This window comes from Scyliorhinus canicula, chromosome 7, assembly GCF_902713615.1.
Source record: "Scyliorhinus canicula chromosome 7, sScyCan1.1, whole genome shotgun sequence".
Taxonomy (NCBI): domain Eukaryota; kingdom Metazoa; phylum Chordata; class Chondrichthyes; order Carcharhiniformes; family Scyliorhinidae; genus Scyliorhinus; species Scyliorhinus canicula.
In genome coordinates, this window is record NC_052152.1 from 115,658,718 (window position 1) to 115,670,015 (window position 11,298).

The following is an 11,298-nucleotide window of genomic DNA, read 5'->3' on the forward strand; positions in this document are numbered from 1 at the left end:
TGACTTTGGTGGCAGGATAAGAGTGGGTCGGGTTTTCTCTGATCTATGTATACTCACTAAAGGTCGAACTCGCCAGAAATACATTCCCCTTTCCAAATTAAGTGTTCCGTCTGTGGATAATCAGAACAGGCTATCCCAGCCTGATGTAAGTGACGTGTACATTGTGACCTTCAGTTCATCAAGCCTTGGAGATAAGTAGACAATGGGTGAGATTCTTCATTGCCTAACACCGAAATCGAGAAGCGCGATTGGGCAGAGAATCGGTTCTGAAGCCGAAATCATGATGGGCAACAAATTCACGCTAAATCGCAATTCTCAGTCGCCTCGACAGTGATGTCAATGCGTTCCAGAATGCGCATACAGTAAATACCGTTTGCATATTATAAGCGGGCCAGCATGGGTTTTCGCCGGGACCCCCGTAATTCTCCACCTCCGATGGGCCGAATTCCGATGGCAAGGCTCACTTGTGCTTTTAAAGATCGTGAAACCGGCGTCGTGGCTGATGAGATAGAGAGAGGAGGTAGGACATGGAGAGGCGCGACTGCGGGCTGCCGGGCTGGACACCGGCCTGGCTGGCTGGAGTGGGGGGGAGGCCCTGCCAGGAAAGGGGGTGGGGCCCTGCCAGGGCAGGGGGGGTGGTGATGGAGGTAAAAGAGCCATGTGGCCAGGGTGACCCCCCATGGGACTGGGGCAGTACCAGGCACGGACTGCCATTACCGCAGCCTGCAAGGCAGCCATCTTGTTGTTCACCCCACTGACCACTCATCTTGGCCCCTGGTTCTGCAGAGTGACACCGGCCATATGAGTGCCCCCAATCCTCCACCCCTACACCCCCTCTCTGACCAGCCCAGACTAGCCCACCACGCACACCCATCTGACAGAGCACCGAGGCAGGTTGTAACAGTGGTAACAGTTGTCTAGTATGCACAAATATATACAGATACATGCCGTAGCCCCTGTAACTAAACTGTGCCCTGCACCCATGCCCACTTAACTTGTGTCTAAGTTTCTGGCATTACGGGCCCTAACGCTACATTTTAGTTGGATCCTCAGATGGTACATCAGGAGTGAAGGTGGGCAGCACGCTGGCGCAGTGGGTTAGCCCTTCTGCCTCACGGCGCCGAGGTCCCAGGTTCGATCCTGGCTCTGGGTCACTGTCCGTGTGGAGTTTGCACATTCTGCACATGTTTGCGTGGGTTTTGCCCCCACAACTCAAAGATGTGCAGGGTATGTGGATTGACCACGCTAAATTGCCCCTCAATTGGACAAAATGAATTGGGTACTCTAAATTTTAAAAAAAATAAAGGAGTGAAGGCGGCCTGCTGTGATTCCCATCCTGTGACCTGGGACCCCATTGGTGGACGTCTTGTGGGCGACTGGGTCTGGATGGACCCGGCTACTGCTCGGATGTCCCAGCTGGCGTGATGCTGCCCTGTCCTGCCCAGCAGATGTGCCAGGGACAGGGAGGTGAGAGTTCGAGGGTCTGGGGTGTTCTAGCATCTCCTCTGCCGGCACGGGCCCCATCACCTCCTCTTCCTTTTGTGTGCCCGATGGCCCTTGGGCTACTCCATGCGACAGGTGTGCGAGCGAAGCTATCCCCTGCCATCTGGCGCTGCCACTCCTGAAGGCCCGCTCTGGTTTTGACCAGGGTCTTCATGCTCGTGGGCACCGAGCACAAGGAGTGGACCATCGCTGTCTGGTACTGCACCACCTCACTCATTGACTGTGCCACCACCTTCTGGGCCTGTGTCACATCAGCCAGTGACTGTGCCATGTCTCTCTTGCACTGAGCTACTTCCTTCTGTACCTGTGCCATGTCGGCCAGCGCCTGAGCATTGTCGCCAACGTTCCCAAACATGGCCTGCTGTGACTGGGCCACACTCAGGAGCGCCGCTGAAATTTACAGGTGCCACTGGCACATGGCTGCCTGTGAGAGGGCCATGGCCAGGGCCTGCACAGACACCATCACTCCCAATGCCTCCAAAGCAGGTGCTACCTGTGCGGTGTTTGTCTGGATGGCATACATGTCGGCACCACCTTCTGCTCCTGCACACAGTTGGACTCCTCCAACTGCATCTGCAGGTGCTGGATGCTCACCGACAACCCCTCATGTACTCCCTGGCTCTGCGACTATATCTCCACAATTGATGGGACTGTTCATTCCAGAAGCCCAAAAACTGTCTGAACGGCAGCTAGTCCCTGGGGTCGGCCTGCCCTCCGACCGCCCGCCCCCTCGAGTGTTCGTACCTCCACCTGCTGTACCACAGCACGTGTGCGGTAGTAGTAGGAAACAAAGAAATGGCAGAAGAACTGAATTGTTACTTTGCATCAATCATCACGGTGGAAGACACCAGTGAGATGCCAGAGCTCCAGGAGAATTAGAGGTGAGTGCAGTGACCATCACTATGGCGAAGGTTCTGGGGAACCTGAAAAGTCTGAAAGTGGATAAATCACCTGGACAGGATGGACTACACCACAGGGTTCTAAAAGAGATAGCTGAGGAGATCGTGGAGGCATTGGTGATGATCTTTCAGGAGTGACTGAAGGCAGGAAGGGTCCCAGAGGACTGGAAAGTGGCTAATGTAACACCGCTGTTTAAGAAGGGAGGGAGGCAGAAGATGGGAAATTAAAGGCTGGTTATCCTGACTTTGGCTATTGGTAAGATTTTAGAGACCGTTATTAAAGATGAGATCATGGAGAACTTGGAAGTGCATGGTAAAATAGGACTGAGTCAGCACGGCTTTGTCAAAGGGAGGTCATGTCTGACAAATCTGTCAGAGTTCTTTGAGGAAGCAACAAGGAAGTTAGACAAAGGAGACCCAGTGGACATGATTTATTTAGATTTCCAAAAGGTCTTTGACAAGGTGCCGCAAAGGAGACTGTTAAATAAGTTTTTTTTTTAAATTTAGAGTACCCAATTATTTTTTCAAGTTAAGGAGCAATTTAGTGCGGTCAATCCACCTAAACAGCACATCTTTTGGGTTGTGGGGTGAAACCCACACAGACACAGGGAGAATGTGCATACTCCACACGGACAGTGACCCAGGGCCAGGATACAAAGACTGTTAAATAAGTTAAGAGCCCATGGTGTTAAGGGTAAGATCCTGGCATCGATAGAGGATTGGCCGACTGGCAGGAGGCAGGGAGTGGGGATAAAGGGGTCTTTTTCAGGATGGCAGCCGGTGACTAGTGGTGTGCCTCAGGGGTCTGTGCTGGGACCACAACTTTTCACAATATACATTAATGATCTAGAAGAAGGAACTGAAGGCACTGTTGCTAACTTTGCAGATGATACAAAGATCTATAAAGGGACAGGTAGTATTGAGGAAGCAGGGGGACTGCACAAGGACTTGGACAAGCTGGGAGAGTGGGCAATGAAGTGGCAAATGAAGTACAATGTGGAAAAGTGTGAGGTTATGCACTTTGGAAGGGGGAATGGAGGCATAGACTATTTTCTAAGTGGGGATATGCTTAGGAAATCAGAAGCACAAAGTTGCTTGGGAGTCCTTGTTCACGATTCTCTTAAGGTTAACATGCAGGTTCAGTCGGCAGTTAGGAAGGCAAATGTAATGTTAGCATTCATGTCGAGAGGGCTAGAATACAAGAGCACGGATGTACTTCTGAGTTTATATAAGGCTCTGGTCAGACCCCATTTGGAGTATTGCGAGCAGTTTTGGGCCCCGTTTCTATGGAAGAATGTGAGGCCTGGATAGAGTGGACATGGAGAGGATGTTTCCACTTGTAGGAAAAACTAGAACCAGAGGACACAATCTCAGACTAAAGGGACGATCCTTTGGGACAGAGATGAGGAGGAATTTCTTCAGCCAGAGGGCAGTGATTTTGTGGAACTCTTTGCCGTAGAAGGCTGTGGAGGCCAAATCTCAGAGTGTCTTTATGACAGAGATAGATAGGTTCTTGATTAATAAGGGGATCGGGGTTTATGGGGAGAAGGCAGGAAAATGGAGATGAGAAAAATATCAAACACGATTAAATGGCAGAGCAGGCTCGATGGGCCGAGTGGCCTAATTCTGCTCCTGTGTCTTATGTTCTTATGGCAAAGGCCACACTGTTGGGGGCAGACTGAACAGACTGCCTTGGAGTTGTATCCTCTATGTTAGAGATCTTTGGATTTCTCACATGCCTTGATATTTGTATTGGTGATGGAATATCCTCACTGGGCAGTGTATGTCAGGTACAGTTTGGTGAGCTGGGCACAGTCAATCAAATAAGGAATTTGGTCCTGGGGGTTTGAGTCATGGCATTGTGTGACTGAAGGAGGCATCTGGATCCTCCTGGAATCTGTATTGCAAAGTGATGTTGGGGCATTGGATGATCCCATTGTGGGAGAGGGCCCTGAAAAGTAAAGGTGCATTTGGCCTCATGATGGGGTGGGGTCAGGTCCACAAATGGCATTGTGACTGCAACATTGACGGATTGGGGAGCGGGGGGCAGTGCAGGGGGAAATATGGACCACAAAATGGTCATGGGTAACTGGGAGAGGCTGGATAGTGATCGGAGCAATGGGAATTTATGAGGCAGTGAGTATGAAGGAGGATGCAATGAACTTGGTGGGTTGTAGGGGGAAGTTGAAAGCTGCTCTTCCAGATGAAGGTCAGTGATGCAACTTTGAGTCTCAGCTCACAGTGACACAGTTCGAAAAACTAGCTAGGAAAAAAATAATAATGCAGCAGAAAGCCACAAAGCCTCCATGTTCTCAGTGTTCTGATCCTGCTATTCAAGGCACCATGCTTGCAGCCAGGACATAGGTTTGGGTTGGGATTTGATATCAATACTTATTGTCAAGGCCACTGGATGCCAACCACCAGATGCCTGAAAGTGAATCCTAGGACATGGGTCTTTTGAGCCTTTTTTAAGGCGCACATTATGAATGTGCAGCCACACTGTCTGAGGGAAATGGTCAACACCCTGCTGTCCTCCAGGATGATATCTTACCGCTCGGGTCCAAGCACAAATCTGGCAGGAATGTCTGGATCTGGGTCTCTAAGATGACAGTCACTCTTCCCACATATGACATATTAGCATTGACAGAAACACGACTGAAGCCAGAACAGGACTGGATATTTAACATCTTGGGTTATAAAGTTTTTAGTAGGAACAAGGTGGGTAAAATGTGAGGAGGTGTAGCAGTTGGTCAAAGATAGTATCATAGTCCTTGAACGAGATCCAGCTCCTGAATTAGAATCTATATAGTTTGAGGTGAGAAACAGGGAGGAAACAGTTGCCCTTATTTGGTATTTATTATAGACCTCCAAATAATAGTGAGGAAGTGGATGAGACTGTTTGCAGCCAGATTATGGAAATCCACAGGGCAAGTAGGGTTGTGATAGTTGGGGATTTCAATTACCTTAAGGTAGACTGAGAAAAGGGTAGAGTGTGGGGCACGGAAGGGGAGAAATACCTGCAGTGTGTTCAGGAGAACTCACTGGAACAGTACATTTCCAGTCCGACCAGGGAGGAAGCTATGCTCGATTTGGTCCTGGGAAATGAAGCAGGGCAAGTGGGGAAGGTCAGAGTGGGTGAACCGTTGGGAAGTAGCGATCATAATATAATATGATTCAATATTAGGTTGGAAAGGGTTGAAAGTCAGTCACGAATTAAGATCCCATTTGAGAAAAGGGCAAATTTTAGGAGTCTAAAGTTGAACTGGAGCAGGTTGATTGGAAACACATTTTTGTGGATAGATCAGTGGATGAAAAATGGGAGACTTTCAAAGGAGAGACGAATGGGGTGCAAGCTAGATACGTACCCATGAGAAATAAATATGGTGTATCCAAAGCTAGAGTACTCTGGAAAACTAAGGATATTTGTGATAAAATAAGACAGAAAAAGAGGTGGATGGTGCATGCCGGAATAATAATAACAATAGAAATCAGGTAGAGGGTTTCAAATGCAGGAGAAAGGCTAAGGCTGGAATAAGGAAGGTTAAGAGGAAAGATGAGGAAAGGATGGCAGGCTGTGCTAAACCAAATAATAAAATGTTCTTCAAACATATTAATGGTAAAAGATTAGTGAAGGATAGAGAAACCCATAAGGAACGAGCAGGGTAAGCTGCTCACTGAAGCAGAGGGTATGGCAGTGGTACTAAATAAATACTTTGCTTCTGCCTTTACCAAATTATAAGATGGTGACAATGGCCCAGTTGAAAATGTGAGTGTTGGGCAACTGAGCAGTATAGTGATAGATAAAGAAAAGGTGATGAAAGGGTTGGCAGAACTCCAGGTGGAGAAGTTGTCAGGCCCGGATGGGATGCACCCTAGATTGTTGAGAGAGGTAAGGGAGCATTTTGCAGAGCCATTCATAGAAATTTTCCAGATCTGTGAACACAGGATTAGTCCCGGGGGACTGGAGGATTGCAAATGTGATGCCGTTGTTTAAGAAAAGGGCAAAAGATAACCAGGAAACCGGAGAAGAGTTGAAAGTTGTATTCCCCAGGGCTCAGTGTTGGGACCCTTGCCTTTTCTGATTTATATAAATGATTTGGAGGTGGGCATTGATGGAACAATCGCTAAATTTGCAGATAGTGCTAAGCTAGGGAAAATAATGAATTGTGAGGATGAACCTGAGCAACTTCAGAGGGACATTGAAAAGTTGGCCAAATGACAGACATCTGGCAGATGAACTTCAATGCAGAGAAATGTGAGGTAATGCATTTTGGGAGAAGGAACATGGGGAGATAGTATAGGCTCAATGGTACAACTTTGAGGGGAGTACAGGAGCAGAGGGTCCTCAGGGTTCAAGCGCATAATTCTCTGAAGGTGGCCAGACCAGTTGAAACAGTTGTTAAGAAGGTTTCTAGCATCCTTGGGTTTATAAATAGAGGCATAGAGTATAGAAGCAAGGAAGTGATGCTACACCTCTACAAATCATTGGTCACACCACATCTGGAGTATTGTTCAGTTCTGGGCACCTTATTTAAGGAAGACTGTTAAAGACCTTGAGAGAGTGCAGAGGAAATTTACTAGAATGATACTGGGAATGAGAAATTTTAAATTCAAGGAAAGATTGGGGAATTTGGGCATGCTTTCCTCAGACCAAAGAAGTTTAAGAGGTGACCTAATTAAGGAGTTCAAAATTCTGAACAATTTTGACAGGGGAAAGAAGGATATTCTGTTTTCCCTAGTTGGTGTGCCAGTGATTAGTGCGTCACAATTTCAAGATGGTCAGCCAGACATCTAGGAGTGAGATGAGGAGAAACATCTTTACTCAAACAATTGTTGGTGTTCTGAATGCGCTCCCTGAGAGAGTGGTGGAGGCGGATTCCATAGGAGCTTTCAAAGATAGCTGGATATTGTAATTGAAAATACAGAAAAATGTGTCATTTGAAACATGGAAGTCTGGCAATATCTGGTCTGAGAGGATACAGGGAAAGATCCCACAAAAGGTTAATAGCTGCAAAGAGCAGGATTATAAAATGCAGATTCTTGCTCACAAGCAGGCTTATCAAACACACAGGTTTCATGTGGTAAGCTAAAACAATGGCTCACACCTTCATGGAATGTAACTATCTCAGGAAGCATCTGGAAAAGCATGGATGAGAGCTTCAATTGAATTAAGTGACGAATGTTTAAAGCAGGCAGGTCTTTCAAGTCATAACCAAGTTAAATTTTAGCATACAGCTAAAAGCAAAGTTTCACACCTTAATTGAAAAAAACTCTCTTAGTAAACAGCTGGAAAGGATGGATGATGCTCAGTCAAATTTTGTGTCAATTCTAAAGTGTAAAATTGTACGAACATCAAGTCAATTAAAAGAAAATTGGAGACGACCTGTCTACGAGAGACATAATTTAAAGTCAAAGTCAAAGGCAAAGTTATGAGCTGGGGACAATTGGAAAATTAAACGATTCGAAATCACAGAAATAAAAGTTAACTATTGAAACCAAAGCATTTTTTAATCAGATCTGAGAGGAGACGATATGCCCAAAATGAATAATTAGTTGTATTAAAATGTTTACATCAAAGATACTTTTTAACTATCAAAGTGAAACAAGCTTATTTACAATAAAGTCGTTAAAACCAGCAGAGCCAGCAGAGCCAGCTCTCACAGCTCGGTACATGGGAAGGATAGGACACAGCAACCGAGTTCACCAGCGACTACATCTCAAGAAGACCAGATTTTAAAGAAGATTGAGTGTCAAGGTGGGCCTGAAGGTCCCTTCAACCAACAGGAAGGATCCAGAAGCAAGATCTTTTTACCTTTCTGTTAAGAAAGTGTTTACAGCTTTAAAAGAAAAAATTATAATAATAAAATAACTTAAAAGTTTTAATCTGAAACAGTGGTTATTAGCCTACTTTACTTACTTAACAATGCAGGACCCAGGACATCGATGCTACTAAGGAGTAAGTAGGTAAAATTCTTCGGTGAAGGTATGGGTTATACCGGGGGATAACTTGAAAATATAGTTTGACCTGAATAGCACCCACCGAAGCCTGCATCGGAGTCAGGGAGTGAGAATCCCTGTTCACCATTTAGAATATCAACCCTTTTTTGGTATAGGGGGAATTCTAAGAATAGTGGTGAGTTTTAACTTTAATATATATTTGAAAATTATTAATTTAGAGCACTATGGGGATATGGATGGTGAATGAGACTAGTTAGGTAGCTCTTTTGGGAGTTGGTGCAGACACGATGGGCCGAATGGCCTCCTCCTGTGCTGTAAATAACAAAATAACAAAATACTTTGATGCGTTCGCATGACAAAGCCATGGAATCAGACCGATTTTGGATGGACTCCTCCATCCTTCGTTGGCTCTTAACAATCCTGCCTGCTGTTCCCCTGCCTGTTTCTACATTGCCTACATTTTTCTTGTCTTCAAATTTGAGATTCACAGGGCTGTGATCTCCAGCAGTCCTCCAAGTCTCAGAGAACCTGGCTGATCCTGTCTCTGCCTTCTGTGGACATGTGTTGGCCAGTTGATTACCAACCAGACTGTAAACCCAAGCCTACAATAGAACCAAGACCTACCAAGATGTGGGAACCTGTGCTGGTGGAGAGTGCTAGTTAATGCAGTGATGGTTCTTCAACTGATCGTTCATCTGCCTGCTCATCGGAGCTGGTCTGGGGACTGGGGCTGAGACGCTTGCTGGAGTTCTTCCTTACTGGTGATTGGAATAGAGAGAAGAGATAATTAGTGATTGGCAAGGCAGACTCCCAACATTAAACGTCACTCAGTCATTGTCTCAATGTTATGTACTGGACAGACCCTCACTGGCTTGTTGGGAGACACTGATCTCACCTTCCATACAGGTGCAAATTCTATCCTCTACAGCTACCTCTGAGACCTCATGGGAGGTCTCTCCCTTCTGTTGGGATTCTCTGAATGTTCGCGAAACGGCAAGATTCTTGGTCCTGCCGGCGGTGCGCCCCTGCCCGTAGGTTTACAGGCAGCATGGGTGGTTTCAATGGGAAATTCCATTGACAAGCAATGGGAGTAGAGAATCACTCCACCAGCGAACAGTGCGGCCAAATTCTCCATCCACACTAGCGGCAGTAATGGGGTGGACCCATAACAGAGAATCCAGCCTCATGTCTTAAATAAACCTAGGTGGATTGACTGACCAGAATGGATGTGAGAGTAGTTCAGAAGCATATATGCCCATCATGTGTGCTGAGCTCTCCCTCGTTAGGGCGTAAGACTCTGCATGATCTTAACTGAGATAGTAATCTTAACGTTCTTGGCAAACAAGCGGTGCTGATGTCCCATCTTCTGGTCTTCTCTGACATCCCTGTGGACTGTAACACTTGGACTGCCTGATGTCCGAATGAGAGCATTAGTTTGAGTGAGTAGAAATTTCACTTACTCCGACAGAGCACATCCAATCTTTCATTTTTTTCCTGCACCTCAGGGTGCCTTTTTTTGTTGGCCATGGGCACTGACCTCCATGGCGACCTCCTACCAAGCTGGTACGGTCAGTTGAGAGGTCCCCCAGCTCAACTCCCAGCCCAAAGAAAGAGAATCTCCATCCAGTCTTGACCGGCCTGGAGGAAAATGCTCACAGAGGCCTCACTGAACCAGGGAACTTATTCCTACCTGTAACATTTTTAGTGCAGCATTTCTCTTTCTGTTATTGTCCGCTCCATCATTTCCCTCTCCACCTTTAGCACAGTCCCTATTAGCATTATTGATCCCATTCCTTTAAATTTATTCCTTACAGATTCTCTTCCCAATCTTCTGTTCATTATGTCCCTTTATTTTCCACTGCCATTATGTATTATTTAACATAGAACATACAGTGCAGAAGGAGACCATTCGGCCCATTGAGTCTGCACCAACCCACTTAAGCCCTCACTTCCACCCTATTCCCATAACCCAATAACCCCTCCTAACCTTTTTGGACACTAAGGGCAATTTATCATGGCCAATCCACCTAACCTGCACGTCTTTGGACTGTGGGAGGAAACCGGAGCACCCAGAGGAAACCCACGCAGACACAGGGAGAACGTGCAGACTCCGCACAGACAGTGACCCAGCGGAGAATCGAACCTGTGGCCCTGGCGCTGTGAAGCCACAGTGCTATCCACTTTTGTTACCGTGTTGCCCCTAATCTTCCTCTTAACCTCATCTTCCTACCCTATCTTTGCCCATTTCCTGAAATCCTATCACATTTAATGGCCAGTTCTGTTCTTTGTTTTGGGCAGGACCTTCTATTCCCATCTGCCTTAGGACCAGAAATTCTCACCCAAAGTCAACAGACCCTTTGCTGGTCAGTCAGATTTTCTGTGACAATTATCTGCGAAACCTCCCGTGTCGGATGGATCAGAAAACCTTTGCATGTGTTTCAGTTGCTCTCACTGCATCTGGTTCCTCCCCGGAGATCTGATTGCTGCCCCCAGTTCCCCTGTTTGATTTTGAAGGCTGTGTACACAGTTGATGGGCAAGGTAATCGCTCTTTAATAGGTGTTCTTTTTGCTGTGTGTAACAATCCTTTTATACTTCTGTTTTATAACATGTTGTGAAACATGTAAGATCCTGAGGGGATTTTTACAGGGTGGACGCTTAAGGTTATTTCCCCATGTGGGGGGAGTGAGAATGCGGGAACACAGTATAAAAATAAAACTTAATACGGAAATTAGGAGAAGTTTTTTCTCTCAAAGAGTCATCAATCTTTGGAACTGTTTCCCAGAGAGTGGTGGAGGCTGGGCCAATGAATATTTTTAAAGCAGCGGTAGACAGATTCTTAACTAACAAGAGAGTCAAAGGTTAATGGGGATTGGTAGAATGTGGAATTTCACTAAAAAAAAAAGCAGATTCCTTCTGGGCGAGAATTGAAGGGTTGTT